Source organism: Heliangelus exortis, chromosome 9, assembly GCF_036169615.1.
Source record: "Heliangelus exortis chromosome 9, bHelExo1.hap1, whole genome shotgun sequence".
Lineage (NCBI taxonomy): Eukaryota > Metazoa > Chordata > Aves > Apodiformes > Trochilidae > Heliangelus > Heliangelus exortis.
The window spans coordinates 6,447,423-6,468,277 of NC_092430.1; the positions used below are offsets into that span (position 1 = coordinate 6,447,423).

The window sequence follows — 20,855 nt, forward strand, 5'->3', positions numbered from 1 at the left end:
AATACGATGCCAAGTTCAAGCAATATATGGGTTTAAATAATAGCTAATAACTAATCAATAATTATGGCAATGGCACAGACAGCTTTGATCCAGCCAGATAGCTAGTTCCTTTGACAAAACCCAGAAAATATTGCATTTATGGGATTTAGATGGAGAAGTTGTTATCTGGCATGTAACAAACTTCTGAAATTTAATCCTAGCTCAACTGAAGCTGCTCAGAATTTGCCATTGAGGATGTCATCAGGAGTGAAGTTTTGTTCCTAATGCATATGTGATAGAGAAATCTCTGTTTTGCCTCTGTGTACAAAGTAAACTAAAGCAGAGATGTTGCTGGGTTTTATTTTGCAGCTTTTATTTATTTCACGCTATTTTTATACACACATTTTCACACAAACAAAAAAGGAAGCAAATTACTAAATTTTTTTTTTATTTTTTTTTTTTTTTTTGGCATTACTAAGACTAGTGAAAACATTTTTGTTGCTGCTTTTTGTCCAGGGGTGTTAATATTGGATCTTAAAATAGCATCGATAGTTAATTTTTTATAGTGAGAAATTCAAGCTTTAAGAATGCTGACTGATGACTATGTTTAATTGATAATGAGAACTTAATAAAAATCCTTTGAAGCCCAACATGAAACGTTCAATTTATGCATTTTAAACCTAAGAAGAGTAAAACATAATAAAAGACATGATATAAAGTTGAGACTGAAGTTTTATAATGCTGAACCAAGCGTGGAAACATACTGTAATTCCCTTTTGTGCTTGAAAAATGGCACTTTACATCCATATATTTCTGCTGAAATTGGTAGATACCACAGTTATGTACCTTCTAAGTGCCTTGTGAGAAATGACTTTCTGTGTGGTTTACAATGTTTGTGTTGCTATGAGTGACGAAAAAAGAGCTCTATCCTAGAAGCTGGTTTGACTTCAGCCAACCAAAAGAGGTTGGTTGAAAGAAGAGTGATGTGTGTCCACGTGTTGCTAGTGTTCTGTATTACCTGTACAATCTCTCTGTCACACCCATCACCTGCTGCTCAAGAGTCCTCTTTGCTACATCACTTCAGTCTCAGCTGGAAGCAAGAGATCTTCCTGCACTCAAGCTGTACTAATAAATACAGACCCATTTTAGTAGACAGGAGAGAGTAGCCAGAGGAAGTCAATCCACTTCAGGAAAAGTAAGTATGAATGAAGCATACCTGTATGAATGTCTCAGTGCTTCTGCATCCTACTCCCCAGCTCTGCCCAATCCAGGGGAGACTCCAGAAAGCCCAACACCAGTCACTAATTCAGCCATTAAAATCAATGCTCAAATATAGCTCCACAGGGAAATCATGGCTGATACAGGAATCTTACGAGAAACACTGAGTTCAGTGAAGTTTAGCAACTGTAGCAGGTTCTACCTTGCTTCAGTGTCTAGATACAGTACTTCCCAAGCAATCCCAAGCCATTAAATTTCAGCTGTACATCAGATATTAAGCAATATGCAAAATAAGGTAAACAGCCCACAGCTTGGCAGCATTGCAGTCTGTAGGATCAGCTATTTGGACTCTCCCTTTTTTTTTTTTTTTTTTTTTCTTTAAATAGTAAAACATGCTGTCATATTAGAAATTATGAATCAGCTGATCATAGCTGGTTAAAAACTAAGCAAAATTTATCCCATTTTCTATTACAGTAGCATAATTTCAACACATCCTTTTGTTTATAAAAGTATCCCAGTCAATGTTATTCTTTCTGAAATGAGTTTCAAGCAGCAAATGCTCTTACTCTTCTTTTTTAATGAACAAATACATTTTGTTTGCAGAAACCACATTTAATAGCCCGGTTTCTAGAGCTTGTGCAGACTTTGAACAACTTTCATCATTTTAATCTGTATGCAAATCCCTGAATCTACTCTGCTTGCCAGCCCTGTAAGAGAGATTTTAGAGATATTTCAGCCAATTAGTACAGATATAGGTCAAACATGCAAACCTGCAAGACACATGTAGGAAAAAGCAGGATTACACATACTCCAAGTCTTATCCAAGTTAATGGCTTTTTCAGAGGGAGAGTGAGTTGAAGACTGGGTTAGACATAAAGCAGATCAACTCTATTAATCTAATTTAAAGGTTTTCAGAGGAAATAGAAAAACACCGATGGATTTGTTAGTTGGATACCAAATCTAAATCCCTTCCAATCCACCCCTGTTATCTGAGGCTCAGTCTTTAAAAATTATTCAGCTGACTTTGGGTGGTTTTGATTGTTTTGTCTTATCTTCAAAGTGGCTACATTTTTACAAAATTCTTGAAGTCTGCTTCCATAAATATACAAACTGGTGATGCTTCCTAAAGGGAATATCTGCTGACCTATTGTTAAAACTCTCTGTTTTAATAAAATGATGTATATTAACAGCTGACAATTCATAGGCTTGATAAGGAAAGGAGGCAAACAACTTTGAAAGTCTTGTGTAGGGTAAAAATGGAAAGCATTTTCCCTTATCTTATTCCACCAAACTGCTTTATACAAATTTCAGTTTCCTTACCTTCTAAATAAGAATAGTGATAGTGCAGATACATTCTAAAAGTGAGATACATTCTAAAAGTGAGATTATTGGTAACATGGGTTTACTGAAGGACACCCTGTTACATGGTTTTACATGGTTTCGTTCCAACTGTGTCTTTTTATGTGGTAGCAGTGAAGCCTGTGTTGTTTGTAGTTCTCAGTGGTAATTTACTGGGGTTTCCTTCAGATTAGTGCTCTTTTCTCCTTTGTTTCAGGGATCACAGAATCACAGAATCATCCAGGTTGGAAAGGACCCGTGAGACCATCAAGTCCAACCCTTAATCCACTACCACTGTGGTTACCAGCCCATGGCACTGAGAGCCACATTCAGTCTCTCTTTTAAAATGTCCAGGGACAGAGAATCCACCACCTCCCTGGGCAGCCCATTCCAATCACCCTCTCTGTGAAGAATTTTTTCCTAATATCCAACCTAAACTTCCCCTGGCAGAGCTTAAGACCATGCCCTCTTGTCTTACTGGTAGCTACCTGGGAGAAGAGAATAGGATGCATAGGTGACTATTTTTGGGACACTCTAAAGGACAGGACTTGCCTCACTTCCATGAGGACTGAAAACTTGATGCTTGTGAGATTTCAAGACACAGCATTGCAGGAGGGTTGGAGGTCCTATTAAGTGCTTAAGAGGATAGCCAGAAACCCAAAGTCAGTAACAGCCTTGCTCTGCCCCTGCCAGACCAAAGTCAACATTCAGGTCTGCCCTGAAACATCTCCAGCCAAACCACAGCCCATAGATGGTTTGGCTTTCCTCTTGCCAGCTTGTTCACATATTAAGGACTCATTAAACTGTAAATTATATAAGCAAGGTTTTCTGGTTTCCTACTGTAAGGAATAGTTTTCTAAAGCAAAATTAATACCTCCATTTGCAAGGTATGAGGTCAACTGATAAGGTAAAAAGGACTGGGCTTTCAAGAGCACTTTAGTTCCATTAAGTGAGATACAGTAATAGACTAGGAAAAGCTTATGAATGATTTTCCAGTTGCATTCTTCTCAGTGTCACATTTTCTCTGTCAAACCCGTGATTTTCAGAAGAGGTCTTTACTGACAAGAATCAAGTCCCACTGCAAATGCCAACTGCATTTTCACAATTTCATTAGTGTCTCAAGCCAGCCAGCAAAACTGGCCACTTTGTAGTTTGTCATCGTCTTGGAAACTAATTTAATCTTGCCCTATGAAATGACCCCTTACTCAAATATACTGTATAACTGGCACGGCCCAGGGATTTTCCATCCCAGATATGGCAGAGATCATATAATCAGAGAGGAAATAGTGAGCGTGCTGTCATGTCAGTCACAGAGGAGGTTATTTTAACTCATGCCAAAAATGCTTTGTGTCTCCAATAGAGAAAAGTATTTTCTTTCTCCTCGGACATAAAAGAATCATTGGCTTAAAAAGAAATCAGTTATACACTGTTCATCAGTTGTCACCTCATCACAGGGTGAAAATTAGTTTTAGCAGTTCCTCAGACTGGGTGGAGGGCAGACTGCAAGGATTTGAAAAAGAAAGTAAACCAGAGATGGCATGATGAGAAGGTACCCAGGGCTCAATGACACTCTGCTCTTTGACTTGTATAACACGGGAAAGTTTGTGGTGTTGTTGCAGGGAAGCACGTTTGTACTGGTTGTGTATGACAAACTGGGGAGGGAAACAGTGCTTGATTCAGCTTTAAATTTCCAGAGAAATCTGGTCTTCTAGATCCTTGTTTGAAATTTTTTTAAATTTCATTTTATTTTCCCAAGTGCAGTGTTAGAATGCTACATTCAAACTTAGGCAATTATATCTCTGATAGCAATGAGATACCAGAAGATAGCAGAGGAATAGAACTGCAATTACAGAGACTGGGGAAAAATAAGGATAGTTAACCAGTGGCCTGAATCTTAAAAAAAACCTCTTTGAGATTCAACATGTATATGAAAAAGAAGGGATTTTTAGACACACTAGAGATGGATGCACTTTGAGCATTTTATGATACTGGTAGTGTTGCCAATAATATATTAGTCAATATTCTATAAAATATAATTATCTAAAATATAGTCCCATTATTTAACTTTCCAGACAAGTGTTCAATAGGATCTTGAAAACCTATGATGTGAACATCTATCTTTGTCATGCTTTCCTTTTTTTTCTTTTTTTTTTTTTTTTGTGAAGGATACAAAAAGGCAATATTCCATGCCTACTATCCCATCTCCTGGTAGAGAAGAAAATGCTCATATCAGGGTCATCCCTGCTTTTCTTAAAGAAATATTGTGAAATGTCAGAAAGATGAAGATACAAGCGTCAGGAAAATGCAAGTCTAATAATAATTTACATGAAAGCTCTGCTGATGTACATGTGTGACTAATTGTATATTTGCTATTAAAGCAGAGAAAGCTGGAAAATGGGCTCAAATCTCAAAATATTCTAATTTTTAAGAAGCAGAAACAAAGCCTGTCCTAATCATATAATTGGTACTAGAAAAGAGGGTGAGGAAAATTTCCGCTTCAACAGCAACATGAGAAGATCTCAATGATGGTGAAATAAATACAAAGTAATGAAGTCAAGATTAGAAGTATTTTGATAGATTAATAATAGAAATTCCAAACCACTTTAAAATGTTTACCATTGCTGCAGAGAGCAGTAAGGCAATAATAGGAACTACATAGCAATTCTTTTCTATATGCATTTAAAAGAGTATTGATGAGCTGCTCAGGTATTATCTGTGATTTTACATCAGCTTGTCTGATACTGCTTCATTACAGCAAATTTTAACCCCAGGGCACTGGGATATTGGGAACTACTGATACTTAACAGAGGAAGGGGAGGAGGAAGAAGGACAACCTGATATGTTTTGTGTCAGCTTTGGGAAGGAGAAAATTCCAATGGCAGACTTCACAGAGATAATAAAATTACAGTTAAAAAAAAAAAAAAAAAAAAAAAAAAAGGTCTGAAAATTATTCAAAAGATCCTGTTCCCTTCACACACTGACAAGGCTGACTATTCAGTACTTTAATTTTCACTGAAAGCCAACAGACCTGTGCTCCTAAATCACATAACTGATTTTAAATATTTCCAAGAATATGATTCCTAGTTTCCCAATAATCTACACAAGGCTCCACAAGCACTTGTTAAACCTTTTGAGCATAGGTTTAATCAAGCCACCAGGACTAAGAAAAAGGTAAACTCCCTTTAGACAAGATTAGAAGGTTTTGCTGGCAAGACTTGAAGAAGTAAGATTTCCCACCCACACCTACTTTTTGTTAAGTGCTGCTGTCTCTGCCAGGAGGTAGAGAATCAGGAAGCAGCTACTGAGGGAATCAGCAACAAGTTCTGGCACCAACAGAACTGGCATTTCAGGCTTTTTGTGTTGCTTAAAACACTGTTTGAAATTTGGTAAAGCTGAAACACAAGCAAGATAATGGAAACAATGCACATTCACAAGTAATCTGAACCACCTAGAACCTTACAGCCATCCAAACATTTACTTTTTACATGGGAATAAATAAGACTTGGTTGGAGAAAACCATTGAGAATATCTGCAAAATATGAAATATCTATCTACCTGGTGAAATTCTGGAGAGAGTCCTGATGACTCTCTTGTAATTCTAACCCAAGCAGATGTTTGGGAAGCCAGAGTAGAAAAGGCATACACGAAGAGGGCTGGAGTGAGCCTTTCTTTCATAAATGTTGTGATTATTTTCACTAAAACAACAGTTTTTGACACAACCATAAAGTACTCAAAATCTTTATATTTGTCAAGGTCTGCTCGCCCCTACTGTTCAAGAAAAGAGCTGTGATGATGCAGGAGCACATATAACAGTGATTTATGTGAGCAAGGAGATCACTGACAACAAGAAGTTCAGGAGCTATTTTCTTTAGTGTCAATAAAAGCACAAATGGGCTATGTAAAATATTTCATCTGATGTGAACATATCAGAGATACTTCACTGGTGTACAGTTTACAGATAATCTTACAAATCATTTGTGAAGTGGGTATCTTCTTCTTTTTGCCATCTTTTTTTTTTTTTCCCCTAAGAAATATCAGCTCACAGATTGATTATGGTCTAGACATACCCCTACCTTCTGGCTGGGAAAGCCCCTTCAGCAAAGTGATAGCCTTCCAAGTCTTCAAGACTCAAACATTATTGTGTTGTACTTTGAAAAACTGCTTAAAACCAAGCACACATATTTGATCCTTATAAAAAAGGCTATACTAAAGGTATAAATATAATAATGACTGCTAAACCACCATAAAATTTTTCATGGCATTTGCTGTACCCTGTACAGTTTAGTTAACCTTTCTCTTTCTTAGAAAAAGACTTTCATTTGGATTTAGCACCATTTAACTAGCTTCCCTAAAAATTCTGTGTTACAAATTTTAATAATCCACAGAGAACACAAAGGTAAATGTTATTAGAGTGCATTTGCACAGAGCCCATAAAAACACGTGTAAGATTGGCTTGTGGTACTAGACAGCCCTAGGTATGTGCTGGCTACTTCTGCAAGACTCTTGCTCCCTTTATTGCTGGGTGAAGGAGCATTTATGCACCTCACCTAGCACACAGAATCCACATTAATTTTATTGGGGACTGCACCTTCTTACAGATACCCAGAAAGGCAGAGGGGGGGGTTCTATTTCCTTTTTAAGACCACAGGTGATCTGATGGGATTTGAAGGATTTGTTGTACACTGTACATATTTGTGACATCTTCATCATAATTCCCTTGCTAAGTTACATGGTTAGATGGTATGCAAGACTCAGTGCTTTGCTAGAGCTGTGAGGAGAGTTTTTCTGTGAAACAGAACTTGTGCTAAGTTCCTCATCATATTTGGAAAAATTTAGGAGGAAGAGCAGATATCAGATTTGTTACCATACTTATATAATCAGTTTGCACTCGAAGACTGAATTACTGCAGCATCAGCTTATTGTGGGCTGAGTTCTTTACACAGTGCTTGTATTTGAAGGAAAAAAACTAGAAAGACAGAAATGTTAGTTCCAAGTTTTCATTATAAATACTGAACTAATATGGAAAAGGATAATCCTCATCCCCTTCACTCCTTTTCCAATGTCCTGCAGCTCACACAATGATGTGTGATGATTTGTGAAGGAAGACAGAAACAAAATTATTTCCTGTTTGATTAAAACCTTTAAAAATACTTCCTCATGCAAGAGAAGCATCAGCAGCTCAGGCTGGAGTGGCTTACAATACTGAAACATTAAAAGCAACAAAAGCTTGGAAACAATTTGCTTTGCTATAAATAATTGATTTAAGAGGTGAAATGAACACTCCCAAGAGACAGCCTTTAAGCTGTAAAAAAAGAATGGCACTGAGGCCTTGAATTCTTCATGTGCTAGGTAGGCTTCTTGCAGCAAAGGATAGAAGATTACTGGGTTTGGGGACATGGGAACACTTGCTAAATGGGGAAACTAGGTCAGAAGTGCCACAGTTCCAAGGTCTATATGTGGGTCAGCTGGCTAATTGCAGTCATCTTAACTGAGCTGTCCTATGTGTTATCTGTTCTCCAACCATAAGATCTGGAGCAAGGTTGATGTAGAATCCCTTATTGTAAGAAGGAAGCTTTCTCACTGCTGCCTACCCAATGCTGGCACCTAGAGTTCAAAACATCTGCTGATCTCCTCAGGGGCCTGACTCAGCAGGCCTGGTGTGTCTTGGGACACTGAATTCAACAGAAAGCACAGAAGTCAGCAGAGTTCCAGTCTGAAATGCTAACAGAGGAATTATTAGTATCCTTCTGTGGTAAAACTGGCTGACAAAGAGCTAGATACCTATATTAGCAACTTACAGATCCCAAACACCAGCCTAAAGACACACTCAGGGATCCAGCAATTAGTGGTCTTACTTTTGACAGGAGAAAAGCTGTTTGTTCTGTTCCCAAACTTCAAGAACACTCTTTGTCAGGACCAGGCACTTTGTAGTGTTCACAGAAGATAGACTTCAGTCCATGATAACATCTAGACTTTACCTCAGCTGCTAACATGTGAAAATCACAGACTAATGGGACGTGATTCAGATTACTCTCTGAGGCACAGCTTTGTGGTGCTGTAATTAGAACACTGTCAAGGCCAGAGTTAGTATCTCTGCAATGTTTTGATGCACTTGTTGAGGCCAGTGTGGGCTCAGAGACTGCTACATTATGCTCTAATTACCCTCAATGAGAACCTAATTTGGTATAATTATCAAAGGGTTGTCTGCTGTAAAAGCAGGGCACATTCATGAGTAGCTTCCATATGAACTTGCAGATCTATTGATCTCCTACCTACATGGGGGCTTCACTTTGACAGCCAATCAGGAAATGCAGTAAGATGGATAATTTTTGGTAAATTGTATATTCAGTTGTTTAGCATGCTCAGGTATGCCTCACGACAGGCCATAGGACTGCACATGTAAAGTCACCTCGATTTCCTGTGAGTGCCCCAAGGTAAAGCTGTCATTCAAATTATACTGTAAGTAAGCCCTTGTCCCTGAAGCTTAATATGGATGTCAAAGTCTGTGGCAAGGAGAAAAAAAAAAATAACCAAAAAAACCTCAGCAAGATGATTCTAAGGCTATAAACTTACTTTTCAGAGCCACAGGTCACATAGGTGACCCTGCTTTGAGTCAGAGGTTGACAGAGATCTCCTGAGAAGTCCTTTCCCACTTCAATTAATGTGAGTCTAAGGAGGTTTTACCATGGGATACCTGGGAAATGGGAAATACTCACTTGCCAGAAACACCTTCAGATTTACTTTTTAGAGCAGAGTTGCACTACAAGGAGGTGCTGTCCTTTCCATAAATATAGTTTCCCTGTACTCCCACTCCTAATCAGAAGCAGATCATTAGGCAATTTAAATAATCATCTACTTTCAATACAATCTGAGGCTCTTCAGCACACTTCTCTGGAAAACAACAGTCGCAAACTGAAATGATGAGAAAATATGGGGGAACACCATTCACTGGTGGCACAGGAGAACAACATACTGAGCCTCCTAACTCTTCCCCCTCCTCCTTCAGAGAGCTGTTAAAAGATCAAGGCAAAGAACCATTGCAAAATAAACAAGCTCAACAGATTTTGCAGTAGGTGGGACCATCTGGACCCAGATAATGTCACCCTAAACAATCTGCCATCCAGTTGAGGGAAAAGAGAAAGAATTCTTTTGTGACTCAGAGCTAAAAGGCTGAAATGGCAACGTGGCTTATTGGCTCCCTAACCCCATTACAGAAGATAATTATTATTTATTATTCCAGATAATTCCAGTGGTCGTGGCCGAGAACCATCTTCCCTGTTCACACCATCTGAATTGTGCCATGGATCTGAGAAACGCCAGCTGGACTAATAGATGTGGGCTGGTATTCAAGTGACTTTCTCTGCTATATTTCTGCAGAGCAATCAGACCACTATCCAGATTTTTCTTTGGCATTCATAGACTGCTACAATGATCAACCTACAGTGCACTGTGCCTTGTGTTTTGCTCTAGCCTCAGAGCAGCAGTGCAGAGAGGGGAGCTGGTCGTGCCCTGTGAGATGCCTGCTCTGTTTATGGCAGTGCTGAACATGTAACACTGAAGAACTGTGAAACAGTTGTAGGGTTTGGCCAGTGAAAAAAACAGAAAAGTTCTCAGCAACCACTTCTAAGTATGAGCCAGCCCTATACAACAGGTAGCATGCTCTTTTGTTTCCATTCTTAAAATAGTCTCTACAAGTGCTGAAGCCAGAGGGGTTGCTTTTGCAGGGCATACCAAGAGACTGATAAAAATTTAAGCAGGAAGTCAGGAGTGCTACCAGGAGTAAAGCTTCCTCATACCCTGGAATTCTAAGCAATTTTGAAACTGTTCTGAGCACCATGAGGAATTAACACAACTTCCTGTACAAGAACCGTCCTGATGGAGTCATTAAGTTTTACCACACACAAATTATTACCAATTAGTGCCTAAAGCTTCTTCAAACCCCGGGATTCTGCCTGGCTTATGAGAAGGCAGGTCTGATTTACAGTAACAACAGAAATACCTTAGGATTTGGGTGACATCTTGCTCTACTGTTCTTCCAATTGTGTGATTCACGGTGACAATTAGAAATCACTACAGAATACAGACAGACAGAGAACAGAGCCAGACACTCATCTGTCATCAACTGATGTCAGTGCACTGTGCTTCCTGATGTGGGGCAGTGCTACATGAAGACAGGAATGTTCGGAGCAGACCCACAAAATCATTGTCTCATGTGAGCCTGGACTATTTCACATTGCAGGTCACTTGTTTCTCCTATTATATGTGGGCATTTTGAATGCAAATTAGAGATTCCAAAGCTTACTTGTATAAAGTATTCTGAAAGGAATAGGGAAGCATGAATGGGTTTGCAAGATCTTCCTTCTTATTGCTTAGATTATATTGTTTTGATAAAAAATACTTAGACCATAACTGGGAAAGCAATTCCAAAGGTATTACAGTATAAAGATAATACATTTACCCCGAGAGAAATGCTGGTATTAGATGAAGGCATGAGGTAAAAACAGCAGGTGTAAAATCTATTACAAGCAAAAAAGACAACATCGTAAATGAATGAATTGAAATAAAGGCTTCATTACATTCAGACTGCATGGCTGAAAATTTCCTTTTCTTCTCAAGAAAAAGTCCAGCTTAATATCACCCAATTTATCATCAAAGCACATTTCACTCCCTGCTTCCACCTTCTTTTTTTACTTTTATTTTTTCACTCTAATGGTTGCTAAAAATCTATGCAATGATCTACTTAGTAATCTGCTCTAATATGTTGGATACAGTCAATCAATTTGCATTGTATTTATGGTTAAGAAAGCTACAAATGACTTCATGCCACAGGTATTAGCATTTCATTTGCTGGCATACAGAAGGCACAAATAAGAAAAAGCCAAGTGATATTTTGAAACAGAACAGTGCTCACAGCACAGCCATGTCAGTATCCTGTCCCCAGTATGCTGCCAAATTCCTCTTTGCATTCAGAGATTCCTCTTGATTCTAATTTAATCTGATAAACATCATTGGAAAAGCTTTTGGTTTGACTTCAACTTGTTATTTCTGCAGTGCTCCCCTCAAGTATAAATTCATTACTATTTTTCCTTTAAAGATAGGCTAATTTATTTTTAGCAAATGAAAGGAAAAGAGCAATATAGTGTTTCATCTTACATGAATTATACCTTGCATTGTCTGTCTGTGCAAGGATGTTCTTCCCTTTGTTTCATTGCATATATCACAAGCACTAGAAGATGCAATTCCTGTATTTTCTGTTCCCCACGTGTCGCTGAGAAAGAAACCACCTCCAGGTTCCTCTGGCAGAGGCACTAACAACAGGGTTACAGAGCCATACCTGAGGTCTCTTCCTGCTAATAGCTTCAGAGGAAGGAAGAGACACAGACTTTCAAGATCCCACAGGAATTCAATGGGAGTGCTGTCTGGGGAAACAGGAGATCAGGTTTATATCCTTACCTTAAATCAAAGTAGTAGGGTATTTTACAATTATTTGTTAAGTTGGTTACCAGGTTAAGACAGTGGCTATAGCTCCTGCTCTGCTATCTCATTTATGAATTTCTGAAGTTTGCAGTCTGCAATGAAGGCTGCTTAAGATTTAATGACTGGGTGTTTGAGCCCAGTAGCTCAAAAATAGGTGTATTTGGGAAGTTTTCCTGGTGGTAATTTGACTGGGAATCAACCTCAGTTGGCAGCCCAGCAGCAGTTGGACAGACTGAAACCCAGTTGTAGGAACTCTTAGATACCCAAGTAAAGATACATGCCCAAAGATACATGTTTTGAGGAATGCTTGTCATAAGCTTCTTTGCTTCCTTAAGAATCTAAATGTATTTCAAAATATGGCTCAGCTTACTCTGAAGCATCTTTCAGGTGTTGCCTGCAGCTCTTGCTGGTAAGGGCTAGTCCAGACCATAACAATTATTCCTTTTTCTTCCCATCACAAATATTACCAGTCATTAATTAAGCTTATATTAGTGGATAACCACTAGGAATTTACAGCAATGAAAACAACAACTTTTGTTTGCTTATTTATCCTAGTATTTCTGTTGTATTTTGGCCAAATGGATTTGTGGTTTAATCACTCTCTATTTGCTTTCTTTTCCTGTAACTGAAACACTTTTTTTTTTTCTTTTTTTTTTTTTTTTCATTCTGATGCATTTCTCAGAAACATCAAAACATTTTGATTTGAAACTATGAAAGCAGAATTTTTGTACTTTGAATTCTGAGACTGCATTTTGTATCTAAAAACCACTCCTGGTAGGAAAAATAACAAGAAAAAGCTTACACTAAAAAAAAAAAAAAAAACGTTACAATCAAGCACCAGGCTGTAGGAAACATTCTGTTTTCAGTGGAACACTGTTTTTCTTTTTTACTTTCTGATTTTTCAGTCCAGGCACAAACACAACATATCCATCATTCTCTAATCTCAGACCATGAATTGGCACATCCCTTCATTCAATGCCACCTCCTGACCTCCTGGCACCAACACCCATTGCACCAAGGGCACCAGAGAGGCCTCACACCCAAATATCAGCTGACAAGATCACAGCAGACAGCAATAAAAACAAAGTTTCAGACAGCCACCATCTATGGAACTCAGGGGATTCAGGTTAAGCTAACACAAGCTATCTTAGGGACTATTCGAGGTCTGAGACACTGCAAGAGAAGCTCTGGTGTGTGTGGAGGATTCCCTAAAAATATGGGAAGCAGCCATTCAGATCTGCACATGCAGCCCTGACTATTTGTTGGTTTCTTAATGGTTTTCCTCAGACACAACTCACTTCTGGGAGAAATTCAGAACATTCTGTTATATTTAAGTAACTGAAGCAATCTATCCTTTCCTTGTAACATATAATAAGAATGTCAGTACATGGACTGTTGTGCTGGGGGTTTTTTTTGTGGATGTTTTTTTCCTTTCTTTTTCAAGTCATGTACAAGAAGCTAACACAACTGTTTCCAGCCTTTCAGGGGTTGGATTTCGTCCAAATTTCTGAAAGATGCAGAGCATCGTCTCAGCCAAAATACTTCTTAAATTTGTCTTTTCGCTAAAATGAGGCCACCTAGAAGATTAAAAGCTTTCTTCTTTATTCTGCCTTAAAAAACATAATTACACTCTAATTTCAAACTCTAATTGAGTGCACTTGTATTGGTAAGATGTTCTTTTTCCCTTTAGGGACAGTATTCCTATTAGTCACACAAGCTGTCTAATCATTTCGTGGTCCTTTTTTTTTCCCACCCTACACCTCCATTATAAATGAGTAAATTTGAGTAAATTAAAGCTTTTTTTTTTTTTTTCCTAAAGAGTATCTCAATTATATCCTCATAAATTCAGTAATTGTTTTAGCTGAAAGAAGCAAGCCTGTGTAAATTGTCTGTACTCTGTTGATTTCAATAAATAAAAGGTAACTTGCATCAGCTAAGAATCTGAGCCATGAAGACAGACACTGAGAAAGTATAAAAGTACATTATTTTTTTAAGCTTAAAAATCTCTCTCCTAGCTATAAAGAGACCAGCTTTGATAATATCATTATTTTCATTATATAATATCATAATTTTATTAATGATAACATTTTTACATTAAACAGCAACTGATGAAGGGGCACAAAACAATATCACTCAAAACATAACAGCATCTTACCAATTAAGGTGACTATAGATTTTCTTACATTTTGCTTCTGTAAATGGCTTTATTTGAACCTTTATTATGTGAACAGTTGGTGGGGAGTGTTATCCCTTGGCCCATAAACCCATCTTTGCTATCTTTAAGCTTGGCTTTCTAGATCTGCTATTTAACTGATTGCTGATGCTTGTGGGTATCTCTTTACAATCAGATCTTACATTTTACTGAGTGCTTTAAAGTACCAGTGTTCACAGGGGCATTTTAATGCAAGGTTATTAGGAGACTACATTGGTTTTTTTTCCACCAAATCAGTTGGAATGCTGGTAAGTCTTAGGAAAAACAAGTATGTGAACTTTTAACTGATTTTCTAAAGCTAAAGAATTAGTTCTGACTTCTATAGCCATTGCATAGTCTTTGTAAAACAAAAGCCATTTCAGCATTTAAGAATTATTTCTTGTTATTTTCCATGATTTGCCCTCAGGCCTTAATTCAGAAGCATTATCGTTGTTCTAAGTTGAAAGCTTTTAAGGAGAAACAAACTTAATTACATAATGTATGGAAAATTCGGGTTTTAACCACTAATCTGTGGCTTGCAATGAACTTGAATGGAAAGAATTCAAAGCTCTGAAGTATCATGTTACTCATGTTTGTCTACACTGGCTGCAAAAGTTCCAGCATTTCTCAGTGCAAACTATCATTTGCTGGAACAAATGAGCCACCGTGAATCCTTCAAAGTTTTTGAAATCTTTCATTTTTCTCTGTTTTTCTTTTGCAAGGCTTTATCTATGAATATTTGAGAGAAAATATTAAGAATGTGGATAGTACATGACTTAGTAAAAGCTACCAATGAAAGATTTATTGAAATTCACTGCTGATAAGCACTCATCTCTCAGTATTTTCTGCACTGGATGCAGAAAAAAACCACAGACCACTGTTATTTCTATTCTTTCTGCTTTCAAAGTTTTTTAGGTACAGAAATAAAAGAAAAACAGAAGTAACCTTCTGAGCAGAGGACCACATATGCTGGTCAACATGCACCTAGCTTTGCTAACATCAAACTGCTTTCTCATTTTCCACTACCTGAGAATCTAGCTCAGGAAATGGTACTTTCCCAGTACCAGTAATTATCATCCCTCTTTCTGCTCTGTCAGACTGGGCTATATTTGGTCATCTGAAACAAACACATCTGGTGCTGAATCTGAAATGATTGCTTGTTTCAGACCCTGAACCTCCCTTCTTCATATACATGGACCCTGAGGAGGTTCAATACGGATAAGAAAAAAATTACAAGAGAGTATTATTTTATAATGCTAGCCCAGGGCTGCAGTATTTAATTGAATTCATCGAATTTTAGCTAAATTGGCAACTGTCTTTCTGACCTGAGGGAATGTCAATGTTATTAATAAAGCAGCTATAACATAGCACTGGACACACGATAGGAAGCTTTATATTTGTAGATGAAAAAACTACTTTGATTGATATGATCCTGATCAGTCATTTACAACTTATTGTTCTGACCTCCCTGACCCTCCCAGTTCTGCTGCAGTAGATGGAATTGCCACAGGGTGTAATTGCTGTGTGCCAATCATTATCACACTGGCTGTACACAGGCTATTTGTCATCTGACTCTGCTTAATTAACAATACAAAATCCTAACTCTATATCCATTTTTGAGCACCCAAATTCATGTTGAATTATTTGCTATTTAGTTACTATGAATCTGTGCAAATGAGGAGCTGTTAGCTTAGAAGGAAGTGGCTAAAGCACATTGGAGGTTTGTGATATGCCCCATGAACAAACTCAGCAGAATGGTCAGGAATTAAAAATGCTGAAATGTCATCAGTCAGATATCATTTGAGTATCCAATGGCTCCATAAAAGCCATTTGGAGGAATAATTTAATTTTTATGTGTGAACATGCTCATTTTGGAAATCCCCTGAAGCTGACAGGAAGCACTTTTTAGATTAAGTTTGATAGACGATAAAATAGCAGCTGAGCTTGTGTCAGAATCACTGAGTAGGGAATTTATAGAAAAAAATCATGTCTTAATATGACAAAATATTGTATTCTTTTCCAGTAGCTATCCATAGAACATAAAATTCAGTTAACTGCTCTATCCAGTAAGAGTATGAAAGATGGAGTTTGGGTCTCCTTTTAAAAATATTTCTAAAACTTGCAGCTGCTCTATCCCTGCCACTCCCTCTCCTCTTCACAAACTACAGTGTAATTTGTGTGTCCTAGGAAAACTACTCTGAAAACAGAAAGAAACAAAAACAAACCAAACCAAAATTCTGAACCAAAAAATAGTAGGTGGAAGCAAGAAACATTAGGGTGCAAGTGGGCCCTTGTCTACTTGCATCTCAAGCACATATTTCCTCATGGAACTGGTTCAGTCAGTGATGGATTCTTTGCCATGTGTCAGCAATGTCTGTGTTTGCAGGCTTTCTTGAGACCTCCATGTAAGCAATGCTCCAAGCTGAAAATGAAACCCACTGTGCTGATGCCCACTGTGCAGACATCAAGGACAGAAATGGGTTGTCAATGGTTCGCAACTGCAATGTGTTTCTAAAACTGAAAATTATGCTTCTTATTAATAGTGCTCACCTATCTCCTTCTCAGGCACTTTTATTATCAAGAAAGAGGTGACACTTTTCCTATAGTCTGCTTGGATTCAGTAATGAAAAACCTGGTTTCTCATCTGTGTTTGCTATGGGCAAGTGAGAAAAGTTTGGAAACATTAGAAGCATCTCTGAGAGGGCTTTTGACACCACCTATGCCTATCTTGTCATGCCATTAGCAATCCTTTAGAAGCACCACAAATAGACTCGCATGCTTGAGCTCCCTGCAAAGAGTTGGTATCATCAGTGTAAGGCAAAGAGGTGGAAGTTCTGCCCTTTTTCCAGAATGACCTGGGATGTTTAAGGCAAAAGAAGTTCCTATAAGTCTTGTAATGGCAGTGGTAGCTTATGTAGAGGCACCTTTTCTCACTGTATCTGTTTCAACAGAGACATCACTAATCGTGTGGCATTGTGGGTTTGTTTTTTGGCATTGTACCTCTTCACACCTAGACAGCTCTCAGATGGATCTAACACACCTGGTTAGCTTCTATTTATCACTGTTGTGACAGTACAGAAACATACTCTGCCCAGCTTGGCACTGGCATCCCTGCTGAGCACACTGAGTGTTTTTTAAAGTCTTTAAATCTATCACAGACCTTAAGCTGTTATAAATCTCCCAGTTAAATGCATTCTGTGTATTTTTTCTGCACAGCAGAGACAATGATGTCATAGAACAGAATAACACATTGCAATTGTTTTAAATGTAACAAGACAGAGATCATGCTGCTGGAGTCCTAAATGACTAAATGTGTTAGTATGTTGTGTGTCAAGCTGCATTTCCACATATCTGAAACATGACAGAACCTCTCAATTAAATAGCAAAAAAACCCCAGCACACAGCAACAGTAATGGAAAATGTGAAAACTGCAGCACTACCTTCTTCATATAACTTCTGTGTGTAAAAATTGCACCAAACAAGAAGGGATCATTGTGTGAAGCTACTTTACTAATGTGCTTGAAATTTTCAAGTAAAAAGGGCCCTTTCTAATGATTATTTACTGTTCACTGGTTTTGAATAATCATATCTCATCTGTAACTTAGAGCAGTGTTTCCCATCTTCCCTGCTGGACAGTATATATAGTTATTTATACTATATATATATATATATATATAACTTTTTTATATAAATATATATATATTTTATATATATATATATACACTATAGATTTTGCCATGACAGGTGAAGGCCACAAAGCAAGTCCAAACTCCTTACCAGAATCATGAAATGATCTGGGTTGAGAAAGACCTTAACGATCATCTGGTTCCAACCCTCCTGCCACAGACAGGGGCACCTTCCACTAGACCAGGTTGCACCCTGTCCTTGAACTCTTCTGAGCCATCCACAAATACCTTGGGCAACCTGTTCCAGTGTCTCATTACCCTCATGGTAAAAAATGTATTCCTAATATATGACCTAAATCCACTCTCTGACAATTTAAAGACATTATCCTTGTCCTATCACTCCATGCCCTTGCAAAAAGTGCCTCCTCACCTTGCTTGGAGGCCTCTTCAGGGACTGAAAGGCTGCTATAAGTTTTACCCATTATCAGACATGAGTAAACAAAAGATTAATTCTGCATTATTAATTGTGATGTTTATTAATCAAAAATTAAATTCAGAATGACAAAATGGGAGCATGAGGCATGCAAATCCTTTTAATTTATGTATGGTTTTTTTGAGAGCAGTGTTTTAAACCACCTGGCTGTGACTACTGAAACCACAGGCTGTTTAGTTAGAACCAATGGATGACTCTCACACAAGGAGCACAAATCAACCAAGTTCTACTTGAATAGAATTTAATCTTTTGTACCATAAAATAAACCCTGGAAACAGTAAAACCTCAATCCCTTTACTTATATTTACTTATAGAGGAGTTCAAAGAGTGCCTCTGTCCTTGCGAGGCTCTTGAAGTTTCAGCTGGATATTTTCTTAAGAAATGAGAGAAATTATTTCTGGCATGGAGACATCAGTATTCCATGCAACTGTTTCTTTAAGTCGTGTTTGTGTTTCTGTTGATACTGTAGATATATCACTCATAAACAAACTCCTGTCAAAACATTTTTCTCCAGATACAGCAATGATGAGGAGGGTGAGTGATTTCAGAAAGCAGAGGACAGTTGCTGAATTGCTTTGCTGCATCTGCATTTGTAAACTGCATATTGTGAAACTGTAGGCACTTGAAGGGATCAGTGAACCAAGAGAGAGTTGGGCAGGAGTAAAGCAATAACCAGAGAGAGGGAAGAAATTCCTATCTAGATGGAGATGTTCTGGTAGCAGCATAATGAACGTAGCTATTTAATGTAGATTTTATAGCAAGGGAAAAGCTGTTTCTGTGAGTGAAAAGCTAATTCTGCCAGAAGAAAATGGAGGGAAATTCTTCATTATGAAGTGCACATATCCTTTTGGTTAAGTTAACAACTTACTCTAATGGATTCTAAAGCAGATATTAGTCTCATGCAGGGCTGTGTGTGATTCCTTTATCAGTGTGCATACACACACGTGTGTGTTTGTGCATGCATGCACTTCTGCAAATAAATATACAGGGTTATACAATTACAATTGTTTTGTTTTGTTTTTTTTTTTTTTTTATTAGTTCATGCTAGCTGATACACAGGGAGGTCAAACAACTGGAAGATACAATGCTAACAGCAGTAGCAGAAACTGCTGAGGTAGCAGAACTCAGTAAAATACTTCTCTAAATGATTGCATTTGTTACTCTGTCTGCTACATGAAGGGCTCAAGAAAGTTCCAGAGAGGAGAGTGTCTCAGCTGGCTAGGCAAAAGCAGCTGTAGTGACAGGACTGAAGAGTGAGAGTTTGTAGCCTTTGGATCCAAGGGTGCAATGGCTGCAGAGATGGGTTGCAGAACAAAGCCTAACAGGGAGGACTGATCTAGCCAGACTGTACTTATTCCAGCTGCAATTTTTTACCAGCATCTCTTTCCAGCTTCAGGATGCATTTTCTTTTCCCCAGCACCATGTCTGTTTCTATGTGGTCATAACTGATGCTCTAAAGCCAATTTAAGAGTGCTTAACTTCACATTTATTTCTTCCTTTAAAGAATCCAGTTTAATTATATAAGAATAGGTGATCTATAAACCATCAATACTTTGATGTCCTATGTAAGGATCTTCAAATTCTTCTTATTCTTCCATATTCTTTCGGAGAGCTCTATATTGATATTTTGATGTATTTCAAGAGAGGAAACTAGATTATTTATGGATGTCACCTGCAAGACTTAGGAAAGCCACTGTGTTACTATAAATAGAAGTCTGTCCATTTTTCTCTTTCTTCTTCTACACTATTACAAATATTGGCAGAACTGCAAATTTTTACTCTCAGTAACTGTTCTGAAACCCATGATCTTTATAATCCTAATGCTGATCTTGAAATGAATGAAGGATTTATGATACTTCCTAGAAAATCTGTTTCAGGTATCAAATATGTTTGTAAAGATTAAAATGCAGTAACTGGTCAAACAGGGAATTATAGAAGGAAAAAAAAAAAAAAAAAAAAAGTGCTATGAAACTGTTAAGACTTCCTGGAGCTCAACAGAATCTTCCCCATTTGCAGAAGCCATTCTAGTTTTCTTTTTAACTTTTCCAGTTTTCACACCCTACTGCTGTTCATAATCCTCTCTGGAAAGCCTTTCTGTGAAAAACTGTTCTATTGGACAGCTTTTTAAATCAACCCAGAAGACATCTTGAGAAAAGAAGAAAATTATGCAGCCAATAGACATAGATAGCTGAAGGGATCAAATAAGATACCTGATATGAACCTAAATGATTTAAACATTGTTTCCCATGTTTATTGTTATTCTGGAATTACAAATGATGTGTCCCATGCAATTCCCATATACCACTGGGATTCAGTGGTATTCATTCAGATACCACTGAAACTAGGAAAATCACAAAGTTACAGCTTTAGTCTGAGGTCTCTGCCAAAACTGCAGAATACAAATGAAATGTTTTTCTGATCTTAAAATACAATCAATGATTCCATACGCATGAATATTTATAAACTAATCTCAATAATATTGCTGGACTGGGTAACTGATTTATTTGTAGCAAGAAACAACTTTTTAATTAAA

The 20,855-nt window shown here is 37.7% G+C and overlaps 1 long non-coding RNA gene across 2 annotated transcripts in view; it reads right to left on the reverse strand.

Moving 5' to 3' along the window:
- Positions 1-427: 427 nt before the first annotated feature.
- LOC139799484 (uncharacterized) overlaps positions 428-20,855 on the reverse strand; it is a 206,767-nt gene continuing 186,339 nt past the window's right edge. For both annotated transcript variants that reach the window (XR_011727293.1, XR_011727292.1), the window contains one exon: positions 428-1,099. This is a non-coding gene — a long non-coding RNA (uncharacterized lncRNA). The remainder of the gene's footprint in view (positions 1,100-20,855) is intronic.